Source organism: Stegastes partitus, unplaced genomic scaffold (assembly GCF_000690725.1).
Source record: "Stegastes partitus isolate 25-593 unplaced genomic scaffold, Stegastes_partitus-1.0.2 Scaffold717, whole genome shotgun sequence".
NCBI classification, from domain to species: Eukaryota; Metazoa; Chordata; class Actinopteri; family Pomacentridae; genus Stegastes; species Stegastes partitus.
The window spans coordinates 104,013-118,853 of NW_007578448.1; the positions used below are offsets into that span (position 1 = coordinate 104,013).

Here is a 14,841-nt window from a genome sequence, read left to right on the forward strand (position 1 = left end):
CATTCGACGGCGTGGTTTCTGTCGTGGAGCTGCAGGGGGCGCCGCTTCAGGTTCAGGGATTCGTTCACTTTGTCTTCAGCCACAATGCATCACAACTTCAGCCTCAGTGGGAGTTCTAGTTCCCAGCTCATCTCAGGGAGGAACGTGTTTTCTGAAGTGATCGTCTGCTGGGTTTTAACATTTTGAAGCTGCTGTGCCTCAAGTGTAAACAAAAAGGAACAAAGAAAACCCACTCTCAAGACTTCAGAGGGTGTTTTTAAAGAATAAACATAATACTAAAGGAGTTCGCCGATAAAAGGACGAGCTCGTTTACTTTCCACTGTGTGGAGTGATGGAAAATACTAATTAGTGCAGAGGTGGTTGTTATGGCAACTGTCCAGAGAGTTCACCAGCAGGTGTCGTGTCCGTGTCATCATATGCTTCCCCTTCACAGAGAAACAACCCTCAATAAAGGACTCTGAATCAGACGTGAGCCGGCCTGGTCCTGTGTCTCTGATGCTCCTGTTTATCTGCTTGTTGTTTATGAAGTGTTGAACTGAAGGATCAGGGGCTTTTACTGGGTGCTGTGATGCTAAAGAGGAGCTTAAATCACCAAATATTTACCCTCATCTGTTCCTGTTTGGCCTCATATGCATCAGACTGAATGATTTTCATCAAATAAATGAGCAAAGATTCTTAAAAATACTCCAGTAATAGCTTAAACTGACCCCAATGCATGAAAAAAAAGCCTTTTTTACATTTAAAACACTTTAAATAAATCCCCTCCTCTGTATTATTTTCTAAATTCAGTCTTAATAGTCTTCAAACTTGTATTTCTCAGGTTGTCAAACATCCAAAACACGTTGGATTCAAGCTGAAAAACAATCAGGCAGAAATCATCTGATTTAGAGAAACGTTGATCCAAAGTTCTGATTGTTTTGGAGGATTGTGATCCAGTCAAACTGTATTTAAATCTGTTTCACCTTCACTGGTTTAAACTTGAATCTTTCTGCACCTTGATCAGTTTGACAGTGGGACTGTTGGAGCCTTTTTCATGTCTCATAATCAGGCTTTGATTTGTTTTGTCTGGATGTCTGTTGGACTTCTTCAGCAGCTTGGAGAAGAAAATCAGAAACTACACTAGCTCCATGTTTTCCTGCAGGACGTTACACTGATGTCTGACACATGAAACCAAACCCCAGATCGTCCTGTACTCTCATGAGCAGACACTATGAAGTGCTTCAGCAGTGAGTGGAGCAGCAGTTCTGCCCTCTGGCCTCCAGCTGGGGCGTCTCTGCCTCCATACATTCCTATAAGCCTCCGTCAAAGCGGCGCGGAGGAGGAGCGTTAACGGGGCCGGTCAGCGAGGCGGACATGGCGGCGCACGGTCCAGCGAACCCTGTTTTGTCGGCTTATATTCTGCACGACGTGTAGATTAAAAACCCCGCCGCGGGTCGCTGAGATGCTGCCCGCTCGGTGCGTAAAGCTGCGACTTGGTGTTGGGTGAGGCTGCAAAGTTTCCAGGCAGAGCTCCAGAGCAGGGCGGCTGCTTCACAGGAATTAAGGTATGAAAAAATAATTAACCCTCACACACTGATTTAAATGTTGTTATCTAAACTCTTTAAAGGTTTTCTTTTAAAACCGTCTCCAAGTTGGTGGATCGCGGTTTTACGCACCAACTCAAGCTGCTGCAGCCTGTAGCTCCCAGCTGACCTTGACCACATCCAACTGTTGCGGACTATTATTAGACCTGCAGGGTGTGATCCAGAAGGAGCTTCTGGTCTAAAGGGGCCTGCAGCTGCGCACAAAGTTGCACCAGTTTGGGGGGGAGTGCACCTCTTGCTGGTCAGATCTCATCATTCTGCTTTAATCCATCGCATTCCTCGTGAGGTCATTATTCTCTGAGGACTGTTTCCAGTCATGTGTGACTATGAGGAGGTCACTTAACTCTCCAACTTGCTGTGTCCGCACTTCCAGCGCCTCCGTCTGGATTAGAGCCCCGCTGCTCTGCGCGCAAATTAGAGTTTCCACACAGACGCGCCCTGTTCGTGCGCAAAGGCACCGAAGAAGAGCGTAAATTCTGCACATTTCTTATTACACCGCGAAGTGTAGCATTAGTTTCATTTTTAAAAGTTGTCCACAGTTCTCCAGGAAGGTTTCTAATTTAGATTTTGTGCGTTTTTCTGTGTTGAGTCCAGATTTAGGAGCTTTGGAGCAAAAAACAAACAAACTTTCCTGCAGAAACTTTAATTCTGTTACACGTTTAGCACAAAATGAATCCTCCTCTCCCCAAAAGAACTTGTTAGACTTTAATTATGACTCCATGAACATGTCAGTATTGACCTCCGTCCTCCCTCCTGTCTCCTCCACCGGGACGTTGTTCGGCTCCTGTCCGGCTGCAGTAGCAGATTTCTGACGCTTGTGCGCAGTGTTGGTTTGTAGCCGCACAATGTTGGAGTTCTGCTCCTGTGTCTCTGTTAGATGCTCTTAAGAAAAAAAAAAAAAAAGTGGAAATTAGACTTCTATGTTTTATTCCAGGAAAACCAGAGCAGAGGTTGGATCTAAATTTAGCCTGAAAAGGAAAAAATCATCAGAAAATCATCAGAAAGTGTCGCTCAGGTGTGTGAGTGGAACAACAGAACAGGGAAACAGTAATAAATCCTGTTTTACTGCCTGTAATTCATCTTTATTTGAACTGGATCACAGTCCAGAGCAGAGCTTTGAGGAAACAAACTCTGATTTTCAGGCCAGAGCTGTGGTCAGAGCTCTGGCTGTTTATGGGTGTGTCGGTCTCTGCTGACTGCATCAGGCTCACACAGGATGTTTGATAAAAGTCAACCCACAGAAGAATCACAATTCACTGTCTGCTTCATAACAACCGTCATGTTCAACATCATTTATATGTCAGTGTGTGTCTGAGACGTGCAGGTGGAGTCATGATGCTGCAGGTTTACTGATATTTGTATCATTTATCTTAGATTTTTGAAAAACAGCAACTTAAACTTCACAAGCCAACAAAACCAACTGTAAAAATAATTTGTTAAAACAGTTTTAGCTGTAATTTTGGAACAATTCAGTTATTTTTACAGATTTAACCTGTTTGGTTAAATTAAAGATATTATTACATAAACATGAAAACCATAGAAAAATGTAATTTTTTTATGTAAAATAAAATAAAAATAAATTAGATAACAAGCCAAAATTTTTAAAAAGTAAAATAAAAATATTTATATCAAAAATGTAGATTCTACAGATTATAATTTATTCTTTTACAAAAAAAATTGCATTTTTAAAAAAATATTTAAATCAGCAAAAAATGTAGTTATTTTAAAAATTTCTGACATTTTTTGGAAGAAAGAAGAGACATCACATTTTTACCTGTTATTTTACACGTTTTGTAAAAATACAGAAAACATCTTTTTTCAAATCCCAGTTAGTTTCAACTGAAAAAAAATCATAAATCTGCATTTTTTTAATAGTTATTTGTTCTTTTACGATGTGTGAAAGTAAAATCAGTTTAAATCTGTTAGAAATCTGATTGTTTTACAGATATTTGTCACAGTTTTTACAGTTTATTTAACCTGACAGCGTTCCCTGGTCTATCTGTGGGTTTTTATAGCTCCTCTGCTGCCGTCGTTTCCACTACAACCTGCTCTTATTGCAAATTTTTTTTAAATTAGCAGCTGAGCTGATTTATTCCATCAGAGGAGACTCACAGCACCAGAACCTGGATGATTATTGACAGTCTGCCAGCTTACTCCAGCGGACTCATTTGTATGTGAATGAGCGACTGCGAGACAGAAAATCTGCTCATTGTCTTCGTGACAAACCTCAGAATCCTGTCGGATAATATTCCAGATCACTTTCTAATCATCTGGTGTCTGATCAGGCTTTAAGCTCACTGATTCACCACATCCTCCTTCATTCTCCCTCCAGCTGCTGTTTTACTTCTGAACACGACTACAACCCCTCTCTGGTGTCGTCTAACCAAAACCATTTGATTTAAACCCCTTTTAGAGGCACAGAACCATCCAGAACAGTGGCCCTGCTCCTCACAGGTCCAGCTAAGCCTGCAGCACACACACTTCCTCTGAGGTATCTCCAGCATGCCGCTCCCCGCTGTGTCGACTATTTGGTGTCGTCAGCGGTCATGGAACGCAGCACAGCCCAACCCAAGAGGTTATTTCTGTCCGCTGCCTGTTAACTATCCCAGAACCCCGCGGCCTCCGCCCGTCCAGGAGGAGGAGGAGGAGGGGGAGGAGGAGGAGGAGGAGGAGGCTCTGCAGGAGCTGGCAGCAGCTTCACATGGAGCTGCTCCAGAAACGCTGGTCCAGGTGGAGCAGAGCCGGATGTTAGAAAGATGTTTGGAGTCTGAGATGAGTTTGTGTTCATGTTCAGCAGGTTTACACGATCAGTTGAGGCTTTATTTCCCTCATGTGTGTGTATTTATTTCCTTCACCACATCTTCACATCCAGTCATCAGAGCTCCACTGTCTCTAAGTCACGTTTATGTTTCAGCAAACTCAGCTGAAGTTCAACACTAACTGGTTTTAAAGGTAGAAAACTGCCAAAATATATTATTTCTATGATAAAACACGTCATGCTGCAGATCATTGATGTCCCAGTCTGAGTCACCAGGTGTGTCATTAGGATATTTGTTTGATATAATTTAGATTTAAAAGCCAGCAAATGACAACTTAAGCCAAACAAGCCAATTAAAACACTATAAAAAGCTCTTTTTCTGAGATTTTTGTTTCAGTTTTTACAGCTTTTTTGTAATCTAAGTAATAATAATAACAATAACAATAAATTTATATAAATAAACACTTTTATTTTACATATATTTGCAATTTTGAAATTTGAGGTTTAAAAGATATTAACTGTTATTTTACAGAGTTTCCCTGTTTTGATTGGTTGTAGAAAAAATTTATTAAAATTACATTTAAAAAAATCTAATTTCACATGTTGACTGTAAAAAAAAAAAAAACAACAAAAACTGTCTTTGCATAATGTCCACATCAAAAATGTGTATTTTTACAAATTGTTCTTAAAATTACTGCAAAATTACAGTTTTACTGTGATTCAATCTGCTAAAATATATATATATATATTACAGATATTTTCTATTATTTTACCAGTTTTTATAGCTTTTGAACGTCCCTGTAGTCCATCACGTTTTAATGTAAAAATAAATACATAAATACATAAAATAAAAGTTATTTTACATAATTTTGCAATTATTAATTATTTTGCAAATTAATTTTTCTAATCAGTTATTTTTCAGATTTCCCTTGTTTGGATAAAATATAGATAACATCTTTTTTTTTTAAAAAAGGTTCAGTTCACATGTTGGTTGTATAAAAAAAAACTGTCTGTACATAATGCCAACTCAAAAATCAGTATTTTCACAAATGTTAGTTTGTTCTTTCACAATCTGTGGACATAAAATTAAAGTTTTCCTGAGTTTAAATCTGCTAAAATTATATAATTCAGCTGAAGGTTCTCTTTTTGCACCTGAACTCTCTGTTTGAGTTTATTTCTGTGAAAACAAACAGATTGATTCACTTTATCGCTGCAGCATCAGGCTGCTCCGCCCGGTCACTGCTGGGATGGAAAAGGTCTCCTCTCTTCACTTCCCGTCACCTCCGTGCTGCCCTGACGACCACCCAGCAGCAGACGGAGGCCCGTCGCTCATTTACTAAACGCTGTTATGACAGATTCATATCTTTTGTGTTTACGTTGCTCCTCGTGTTGATGTTTCAGGACCGAGAGGCTGCGACGTGACGGGAGGACCGAAGCCTCAGGTGCTGTGAGTGAGTGTCTCTGATTTAGTTTTAAATTATTTAATCCTGTGACTGAAGAAAAGTCAAATCTGTAGAAGAAGCATGAAGACGTCAGATGTTTTAGGAGATGTTGGTCCTCCTCACATCTGGATCGCTTTTGTAAATACATGAAAAAGTGCAAAAATAGTTTCATAGACAAAAGAACAGATGTGCAGCCAGTAAACAAACAACTTTTTAATGCAAAGCTGCAACAATCAAGCTGGAAAATCAACCTGTGTGACGAAATAGATGCAAAACTGAAGCAGAGCAGCAAATAAATGATCATTTAAAATTCACACACAAGACTTTAGATTGTGTTTTTGCTTCCTTGTGTGTTTTATTCTCCAGCACTGCTTCTTTTTGTTGTTTTCCTTTAAAATTACAAAAAGAAATCTAATAAATGTGACTTCAGAAATGAGAAAGGCTGCAATACTTTATTAAACCCAGTAAAAATAAATAAAAATGGCACATTTGCAGCCATAAAATAAGCCCAAATATCGCTTCACTTCCTGTTCAGACTTCTTAAACTTGATTTAGATGTTAGAAGGTTGAGCAAAAGAGTGGAGTTTGACGTGAAGCAGGAGGATTTCAGGAGATTTCTGCACTTTAATTACCCGTCCGTCCTGCCCGTGGACAGACGTGGTGACGAGGGTGCAAACAGCAACAGGTGGAGCTCGTCTTGCCTCCACAGGGCGGGTCCAGACGCTGGCCGCCGGGTGTCGGAGGGTCGGTGAAGCTCCACGACAGTCAGGAGGGGTTTGGAGTCAGAGACGTGAGGAGAAACTTTGCTTCAAAAGAGAAAAAGTCACAAATAATATAATAATAATAATCTATTATAAAATCAGCTAGTTGCTAGATATTTGCTTAAATCATTAAGAATTCATACATGCTGTCTTCCCGTAGAGTCATATCCTGATGTTTGAATGCTGGTAAATGAAATTAAATGTGATTAAACGATTAAAACGTACTTTTTGTTCGACCTGCAGGTGAGCTGACAGGAAGATCTCACCGCTCAGAGCTTCTGTAGCGTCTGATTAGTATTTTTGGCCTTTCTTTTCCCTCAGTTTTGTCTGATAGGATGTGATGTGAGAAAGGAGGAGAAGAATCAGCAAACCCAAACCAAAACCGCTGAAATGGAGCAAAGTCTGAGCATCAAGAAGTGAAGAAGCTGCCGTCTGAGGGAAGAATGTGAGAGACGAGGAACACTTGTGAAGGCTGAAATAAGGAGGCAGCAGCTCCCCGGATTAGCTGCAGAGATGTGAGGGCTCCAACAGCGTCCAGACGGAGGACCACAAGCGTCTGCTGAATGCTTCCCAAAGAACCGAACCGGAGGAGCGTGTCGAAGTCCTCGAGGCTGAGAGGAGGCCGCTGCACCACAGAAAGGACGGAGATGGTTCATTTCACAGGAATCCAGACGGAGCCGAAGGAAGCAGCAGCAGGACGGAGCGATGCAGCAGAGCTTCAGTGTGTTCTGCTGCTGGAGCGTCTCGCTTAGAGCAGCGAGTGGAGGAAGAGCAGCCTCATGATGGAAACAGTCCGACGGTGGAGGCTGGAGGGTCAGAGGGCGACGAGGAGGAGTCGCTTAAAGAGTCTTCATTCACTGACCTGACGGCCTCATGACACACCAGAGCGACTGTAATCACTCCTCTGCTCTGGGAAAGTCGCATCTTCTGAAAGCTCCAACGTGTCCGACTTGGTGCTAAAAAGTCTGAGTGTTGCAGCAAAACACACATTTAAAATAAACACAATTTTAAAAATGCATGCAAGATACACTGATGTTGAGACTTAGAAGAAGAAAAAATGTCAAATAAAGTTGAATGTGTGGAGTTGAAGAAGCTCAAAAACATCATGTTCAGACTCAGCATTAATACAACAGTGTGCATCGATCTTTTTGTGTTGTGTTCAATCAGTTACAGGAGTTAGCGTCTCCTCTTCAGTCAGACGTATTCATGGCTGCTTCATGAGTCTGTAGCATAAAGTGAAGTTGATTCCTTGTAAAACTAAGTTGGTCCAACGAGTGTTTCTACATTATTTATGAGGATTTTTGTGCTGAATTATCATAAGTATGAATAAAGGTTCTTAAATTGACCAAAAAAAATAAGTTGCTCCAAATGGATTAGATCAGTTTTTTGGGTTTTTCATGTTTTAGGTCATCGCTTCTCAGTACAGAACCCCAGAAGGGACATAAAGAAAGAAAGAAAGAAAGAAAACAGCAACTTTCTCGGATCTTGTAAAAGTTGTATCAATCTTATTGGACATTTTGTGAAAACTGTGTCTCTCCCTAAGCGCTGCTAGAATGTCTTTACATTTTATTTCAAAATAAAACTCAATAAAACTCTCGTGATCCATTGTCGTTTCTCCATATTGCCAAAAACACCAAGAAGTATATCTACTGATAGTTTTCTTCTTCTTCTGTTTTATTTAATGATGTATACTGTTTAGTGATGTTGCACTGCAGTCACTGATTGAGAAACGACATTTTGTTCTTGTGTATGAAAATGCAGCGTGAAAATGACAATAAAACCTTCTTCTGCTTCTTCTTCTTCTTCTTCTATAGATTTGGCGGTTGGCATCCAGCGTTCAGGTGCATTACCGCCACCTACTGGACTGGAGTTAGCTGTAGTTTTGCGAGATCGCAAAAAAGTTATTGCAAGATCCCGAGAAAGTTTTGTGAGATCTTGCAAAAGTTACCTCTATTATTTTCCCTCTCCCTGTGTTCTTTTCTTCCTCCACGTCCCTTCCGGGGCTCCGCATCTCAGAAACTAATTCAACAACAAACGTTTGTCTGTTTAACTTTTTTTTTAAAGAATAGAATAGAATAGTTCTTCATTGTCACTGTGGACTCAACACTAAAAAGACAGTGTTACAGCAGTGAAGTGTCGTAGCATCCCTTTTTTTGGCAACAATACGCAAGTAAAAAAATAAAGTAAGATAAAATAACGTGAAAGGAAAGATAAATATGTATATAAATATAAAGTATAAAATGTAAAATATTAAAGCAAAGGAGGTATTTACAGTACAGCTACAGTATTTAAAGCAGACAATATTTACAACAGTATAAGTGGCATGTACATGTGCCAATTCTTTACATTCAAAATACAGTTTTGTGTGTTCAAACACCCAGTATAGCAAAGACAGTAATTCAGAGGCAGATGTTCGCTCCACTCTTCTACGCTGAGTGAATAAACTCCATCCTGAACTCGTGGAGGTTCAGATGAACCCAAACTGAAGGACTGATAAGATTCTGTTGATAATTCATGTCGAACATTCATCAGGTTTCGTCCAGTTTACGGTTTAGTCTCTGGTCTTTGTTATTCATTCAAGAACGGAGGATGCAAAAGCAATATTAAAGCACGCTTGTAGGTTTGCTGTCATTCATCAAGTACTCAGTTTTTGCAAAAGTAGTTGGAAAAACCGTCCAAATAAAATCAGACCTGGTTCCACAGCAGAACCAGAAACATCTCTCACACTGAGCCGTCGGCCTTTTCTACCTCCATCCCTCCTGCCTTTAATCAACCAGATCATCTCTGGAGTCTCTCCTGTGTAGTTTAAGATTTATTCAACCGGTCCGTGTGATCTATTTTCAGTCTTTACCTCATGTCATGCAGATACTCTCCGGAAGAAACGAGAGACGATTGCCAAAACTCGCTTCCCAAGATGGCAGCGGACGCCTCTGCAGAAATCCCACATGGCGACGCTTTCAGAGCCACAGAGTCAAAAAATAATTTATGAAAAGACAAATAAGAGCAGCAAACGAGCGTAAGAGTCAGAAATAAGATGATTGAGCTTCTTTCTGCTTCTCTCAGATCAGCTCATGGAGAAATAAAACACAACTCTCACGGCTTTGGTTGAATTTTTAGTCTTTTATTCAGTTTGTCTTGAGCTTTAATCTTATAGTTTGTAATCCTGTTTCACCTCGTTACGATTTTATTCTTGCTGCATGACGTCTAGTTTGAAGCTACATAAACAAACTTAATCAGGTTTTGATGAGGAGCAAAGAAAAAAGAAGGAGAATAGAAGTAAGAGGCGGCGTGTTTGCAGGATGTTCTGTGCTTGATGACACAGGTGCTGTGAGCAGAATGCTAATATTAGCACGCTAGCATCCTCACATGTTGAATGTTAGCAACCTAGCATTTGCTAATTTGTTTTTTTTTTTTACTAAAAGCACAAAAGGCCTTCAGATGAGGCTGATTATGGAGGAAGTATTGGAAAAAACTATAAATCTGACCTGATTTTGGTGCAAGAAAAACACAAATGAGCAGAATTGTGACCAGTAGAAAGAAAAGACGGTGATCATGAGGACCAGTGGAGCTCTTCATTTATCTAAACTGAGGATATTGGACTCTAATATAAGAGCAGCACTCATTTAGGGTTCAGAAAATTGGAGAATGATGGAAAATTAGATCAGCAAAGTAGAGAAATTCATCAATAACTGCTTAAGTTGGCTCAGTGTGGATGTAGTTTGTGACTGTATATGTAACCGTCAGGTCCATAAATATCTGACACAGTTTTCTTCATTCCCACTCGGTTCACCTCCACAACGGATTTGAAATGAAACAATCAAGACGTGCTTTAAGTGCAGACGTTCAGCTTTAATCTAAATCAGGTAAACGTTGTAGGAATTACAACACAGTTTAAATGTGCCCTCCATTTGTTTAAGGGACCATAAGTAATTGGACAAACTAATCATAAATCAGTCTGTATGTTCCCTTCAGTTGTTAATGCTCTTGCTATCTCTCTGGTGTTTCTATTTGTCAGCCTAATGACGGTTTGCTTCACTGCTAGCGACGGCTCTTTGGATTACATTCTGAGAGTCGACTGAACCAGATTCCCAACATGAAATGAACCCCAGACCTTTTATCGGCTCCTTGTAGATGAAATATTGAGGGAGTTACACACACCTGAACGTGGAACAGCTGAGCAGCCAGCTGTCCGATTACTTTTGGATATCAAATCTGTTGTAACTCCTGCACCGTTCCCCTGATCTGGATGTAAACACCCTCAGATTAAAGCCCCGTGTACACGTAGCACAAACGCTCATATTTCACCGAGAACGAGCACGTCTGAAAACTCAAAGTGGAGATTTGGAAAAACTCTGTCTTTATGTTTGCATGTAGACGGGAGGAGACGGAGTTTGACGTCACAGTGAGCGACAAAAGCGTCATATGTGTGACTCATGTTGACAGTTTGGCTACGTCCATGCACTTGGACTGACATGTTTACAGTCAATATCCATCCATCCATCCATCATCTATACACCTTAATCCTCACCAGGGTCATGGGGGGCTGGAGTCTATCCCAGCCGACTCAGGGTGAAGGCAGGTTCACCTGGACAGGTAACCAGTCTATCACAGGGCTACACTTAGAGACAGACAACCAAGCACACTCACATTCACACCTACGGACAATTTACAATCACCAGTTAACCTCAACATGTTTCTGGACTGTGGGAGGAAGCCGGAGAACCCGGAGAGAACCCACGCTGCACGGGGAGAACATGGAGATTCCACGTAGTGGACGTGAACCGGCGACCTTCTTGCTGCGAGGTGCTAACCAACTGCGCCACCCTGCAGCCCGTTTACAGTCAATATTTTCAAATATTTTACTCGTTTTGTCCTCTAACACCACATCTAGGAGCAGCTCCACTTCTCTGTCGGTCCAAACAAACGACCCTTGTGCCATTATTGTTGAAGCAACAGGAAGTAATTCGTGCCATTCGTTGTTGAGTTTTTCCAGGATTCTGATATTCTGATTGGCTCTCGTTACACTGCCCCCTATAGGTTGCTCATAGCAGCTCTTAACGACGTGTTGATGCGGGTTTGTGTAAAGGAAGATTTTTTTAAAAACAATCTGGTGTGAACTGTGTTATTTTTTAAATAAAATTCCTAAAATTGAACGTCTGCCCTTGAAGCACGTCTTGATTGGTCCATTTCAAACCCATCGTCTTGGTGAAAACGATGTCTAAATATTTACATAAACTTAATTTACGCCACGTTTTCATTCTTTTCAGTCTGTAAATAAAAGCTCCAGAGCATTTTCTCTGGAGTTCCTAAAACCCATGAGGGCTGTCAGGCCATAAGAAGAGAATTATAACTGCAAGCTGAGAAAACTCAAGCGTCAGCCGAGCCTTCACGAGGAAGCTCCTTATGTGTCTTTGCTGAATCGCTGCCTTGAAGCCGCCGTGACATTCGTCCAATCAACGACCACAAACAGAGAAAAACAAAAAGCTCCGATTTATCTGTTGTCCTGCTTCCTTTCTGGTGAAACAAACCAAAAAAAAAAACATTAGAACTCACGTCTGAAAAGCAAATTATTCATCCGTCTGAACGGTGGGAAAGCAGAGGAGCCGCCGAAAACATGTAAAGATGTGAAGCGGCGAGTGGGCACCGGGAGAAGAAAACCTGTGTGATCCGTCTGAGTCACTTTTCTGTTGAAACCCACAGGATTCTCAGGGCTTTTGGCTTTGTGTGAATCCGGAGAGTGTGTGCGCGCACGCCGGCTAAATCCTCGATGACTCAGCTCTCAACTACTCTGCACTTTGTAGGGATTAGCCGAGGCATGTGGCAGACAAACATCGCCGCTAATGAGTACAGAAACCGCCTTTATCGGCCCGAGAGCCGGCGTGGCGTCACAGGTTCTCGGCGTGTGTGGGAAGAAATTACACATTTTATAAAATTAGAGGTCGACCGTTCTGTAAAAAGCAACTCCTGATGCATGAAATGAACAAGAGGCGGAATAATTAACGGAAATAAAATTAACACTGTGATGGATGTAGACTTATAATTTATGGTTTCATCCTGTTTTGTTTTTTTGTTTTTTGGTTCGCAGCATGACACTCAAGATCAAACATGTAATGAGATGATGATAATCGGCGCATCTGGTCCTCAGGATGAACCACAACAAGTCTGGCAGCTCTCCTGACAATTAAGGTCCAGATTTGAGTCAAATCAGAGCACCAGTGATTTCCACAAAAGCCCCAAAATGAGTTCTGGTTCGGATTCAAGAAGCAAAATTCTTCAGTAGCGGCTGGAATTCAAACTTTTGCCCAAACGGAGCAAAGACAGAAGTTGTGGAACGATTGTTTGAAGCCACAAAAAATAGTAATCTAGAAAGACGATGTAGTGAAAAGTCGTTCAAAATTAGCCGACTTCTTCCCAAACTTCTACTGGTGTTGATGCTTTTTGTATTATTGCTGCAATATGTGTTCATGTCTCTTAAAATTCAGTCTATTTGCAACGATTCCACACCTCAGGTTTCAGATTCCTTCTCTGTGCCAGTGCAGGAGATGATGTGGCCTCTTCGTAGAGATGAACACGTGGAGGTCGGGGTGGTGGACGGGCGTGTAGCACATCTGCACGTTTGTTAACTACAGCCACAACCAGGTGCTGTACTAACCATAGAAATCAGATTCCTCAGGCTAAATCATATCATACTTAGCATGCATAGACAGAAAAAGTTATGCATTTAAAAAACATTGTTATTGCACATATTCTGAGTTTTTCTGACAGTGTTGCTAAGCTAATAGCATCTAACTGCAACATCTTCAGGCTTGTTGCCTGTCATTTATGTTGTCTCTTGTCCATCTTCACTCAAAACAAAAAGAAGCTGAAACTTGATTAGAATTGACTGAACTACATCTGTGTGTACATGACCTGAAGTGTGGAACAGCTGAGGCCAAATTTTCTGACATGTAATCTGATTACGCTGCACACATCCTACACACACCTGCATGTTTTTTACGCTACAGTGTTGGCGTGGGATGTAAATCATGGGCTGCAGAGTCCGCTATGGACTTAGCATGCAGCACAAGGTGATAAATACGAGTACACGTCCTCTGGAAAATACAAGAACTGCTTTGTCTTTAGGTGGAATACTGCAGTGTGTTAATGCTCTTTTTCACGTCATGCAAATGTGTCTCAGCTCCATGTGGTTCCTGCAGGATTTGGGAGATGTTTTAGGTTTTTGGGTTGAGTTTTGTGGGTTTTAAATGCTCACATTATAGCATTTTACCCATTTAATGTGAACAGTTTAGAGATACAATAATGACTGCGACTATAAAGAATGTTTTCTGATTGAAAATTGCAACTAAGTAGAATTAAATTTGGGGTTCCTGCCTTCCTATAATACATGTGGATGTGTTTGGTAGCTACAGCCTCTCTGTTATTTACCTGATGAAGTTCGAGCACAGAAACGTCACAAATAAATGCATGTTTGCAGGTTCGTTAGCGTGCAGGAGTCTTTGGATCTTCGTCCTCCCTCCTCCCTTCCCTTTGTCCTACATCTACAAGGATCAAACAACTCTGTGTGTGTGTTCTTTAAGCTTGTGATGCATCGTCAACTTGAAATATTCCCCAACAGGATGAGCCTCAGCTCCCGATAAGAAGGAGGCTCAGGCTGAGTGGCTCTTCCTCGGATTAGACGGAGGCTCCGCAGGACGCTGAGCCGAGGACGGAGGCACACAAACAGTGCCGGAGGAACAGACTGAAGGCAATTACGGGCAGAAATCAGAGCTTCTCGCAAGAATTACATCATAATCATCATTAGTTTCACAGGTCACATCATTATTACTGCAGCTGGAGATGGTCTCCATGGAGGCACACGACAGGCCTGTCATTTGTCCTGCAAAAAAACTGAACTTACAAACACAGTAACAGTAGAAAAAAGAGGCGTGAAACATCATGTTACATGCTCTGTTTGTGTTGATCAGACCTAAAAAATCCCAAACATCAGCCTCGGTGAGTAACACAACTACATTAAATTACATTTTCTTGATAAAATAACTACGTTTAATTATATTTTCATGATAAAATAACTACAAACAGCAATGTGTTTACTATAAAGGAGCTGTTTGTTGCTCAGGTTTTCTATAAAAACCCTTCAGCCCACAAAGGCCGCTTTTAAAACACCTTTGTCTTTTTTTAAAATATACTTTTGGGGGATTTTGCCTTTATTTAGAGCAGTAGAGATAAACAGGAAAGGGGTGAGACCTGCAGCAAAAGGTCGTGTGCAGGAGTCGAACCCATGACATCCAAAAACTGTT

The 14,841-nt window shown here is 41.0% G+C and overlaps 1 long non-coding RNA gene across 1 annotated transcript; it reads left to right on the forward strand.

The window, feature by feature from the left end:
- The first annotated feature begins 1,356 nt into the window (after positions 1 to 1,356).
- Positions 1,357 to 8,322, forward strand: LOC103364089 (uncharacterized). The gene is made up of 3 exons (XR_520526.1): positions 1,357 to 1,544; positions 5,743 to 5,792; positions 6,788 to 8,322. It is a non-coding gene; the product is annotated as an uncharacterized LOC103364089 (long non-coding RNA).
- The last annotated feature ends 6,519 nt before the right edge of the window (positions 8,323 to 14,841 follow it).